Raw genomic sequence first — 2,006 nt, forward strand, 5'->3', positions numbered from 1 at the left:
AAAAAAAGCTAGTCCAATATACAGTCTCATTCTATAAAGATATATCACTTTCAAATCACAGTGAAAGGAACTTGAATAATTTACCATTTTTTTTCTACTATGTGACTTAGAGATACCTCACTAAAAACTGGTATCAGACATGACAAAATGACATTTACAGAATATAACATTGTAGTGACAATACTGAGATTGATTGTTACAAACTCATTGAGTATTAAATGGTTACATCCTAATTATACAGAACATTGTTCCAATAATGAAATAGAGAACAGCAGCTGGGAATCTATCTCATTCAATGTTGAGAGATAAAGTTAACCATTCTTTCCATTATTTTCAAGGTAAGTCCCGTTTTTATACTGAAATCTGATGGCAATTAAATCCAGGTAGTTTTCCAAGCTACTGCATGAAGAGGATGCTGAAGGCCATCACTATACAGCAAACTGCAACAGAAGGACTCTTCTGTTCACCAATTCTGGCACACTTCCAAAATATACCCAGCAGTCCAGTTTTATTTCTGTCCAGGAGGCTTGGTGCCAAGGACCAGATATAAGCACAGGTGCATATAAGCAGCAAGATTACAGTCAACAGACTCTGAAAATTGAAAATGGCAGACATAGTGAGGCCGGCGGAGCCCCAGCCCATCCAAGAATATCATATTTTTCACACTATTATAAATGGTATTTAAAATGTTCAATTTCTAATTGTTTGTTCCACATATATAGGAATACAATGTTTGTGTCCTGAGACCTTACTAAACTCATTTATTAGTTCTAGTAGATTTTTGGAGAGATTCTGTTAGATTTTGTACATAGATAATTATTTCATCTGTGACTAAAAACAATTTTACTCTTTCTTTCTGATCTAGTTGTCTTTTATTTCTTTTTCTGAATGTATTGCTCTGGCTAAAACCTCTAGTACGATGTTGAATAGAAGTGGTGAGAATGAATATCATTGGCTTGTTTCTAATCTTAGGTGGAAACATGGAAAGCATTCTGTCTTTCACCATTAAGATTTGGTTTTTAAAAAATATATATTTTTAATTGATTTCTGAGAGAGGAAGGGAGAGGGAGAGAGAGATAAAACATCAATGATGAGAGTCATTGATCGGCTGCCTTCTGCACACCCTCTGCTGGGGATCGAGCCTGAAACCTGGGCATGTGCCCTGACCAGGAATCAAACCTCTATGTCTTGGATCGTAGATCAATGCTCAATCATTGAGCCACACTGGCTGGGCACCATTAAGGTTTTTGATATATTTTATTATTAAGTTGAGGAAGTTCCCTTCTAATCTTAGTTTGCTGAGACTTTTTATCTGCAAAGGGTGTTGGATTTTGTTGAATGCTTTTTTTCCATCTATAGAGATAATTATACGACTTTTCTTTTTCAGTTTGTTAATATGGTGCATTTCACTAATGGATTTCTAAACGTTAAACCACTCTTACGTGACTGGGACAAACCTTATTTGGCTATGATGTACTATCCCTTTTATATATTGTTGAATTTGACTCACTAAAACTATTGTTCTATATTCACAAGGCATATTGGTCTATAGTTTTCTTTTCTTGTAATGTCTTTATTTGGTTTTGGTATCAGGATAATACTGGCCTTATAGAGTGAGTTGGGGAAAACTCCCTACTTTTCAATTTTCTGTGAGAGTTTGTGCAGAATTGGTATTGTTTCTTCTTTCTATGTTAGTTAGAATTTACCAGTGTGTATACACATTTACTTACTTATTTTAAGGAAAGTAGACTGCCCCATTCAGTTCCTCATTTGAATGTGCCTGGAGTCTTGGAAGTTTGACTACCTTACATTATCTTACAAATGGACCTTGAGAGCTTGTAGAGTTTTCTTTGTAGGAAGGTTTTTAAGCACAAATTTAATTCTTTAATTGATACAGAGCTAGCCTGGCCAGGCGTGGCTCAGCGGTTGAGCATCGACCTAGGATCCAGGCGATCGGGGTTCGATTACTGGTCAGGGCACATGCCGGGGTTGTGGGCTCGATCAAT

At 36.2% G+C, this 2,006-nt stretch overlaps 1 pseudogene across 1 annotated transcript; it reads right to left on the bottom strand.

Moving 5' to 3' along the window:
* Positions 1–396: 396 nt before the first annotated feature.
* On the bottom strand, positions 397–631 carry LOC308560612 (protein kish-A pseudogene; annotated as a pseudogene). Its single transcript has one exon. The product of its transcript is annotated as a protein kish-A pseudogene (transcript).
* Positions 632–2,006: the final 1,375 nt, after the last annotated feature.

The sequence above is a fragment of the Miniopterus schreibersii genome, assembly GCF_964146895.1.
Source record: "Miniopterus schreibersii genome assembly, chromosome: 8".
Classification (NCBI taxonomy): Eukaryota; Metazoa; Chordata; class Mammalia; order Chiroptera; family Miniopteridae; genus Miniopterus; species Miniopterus schreibersii.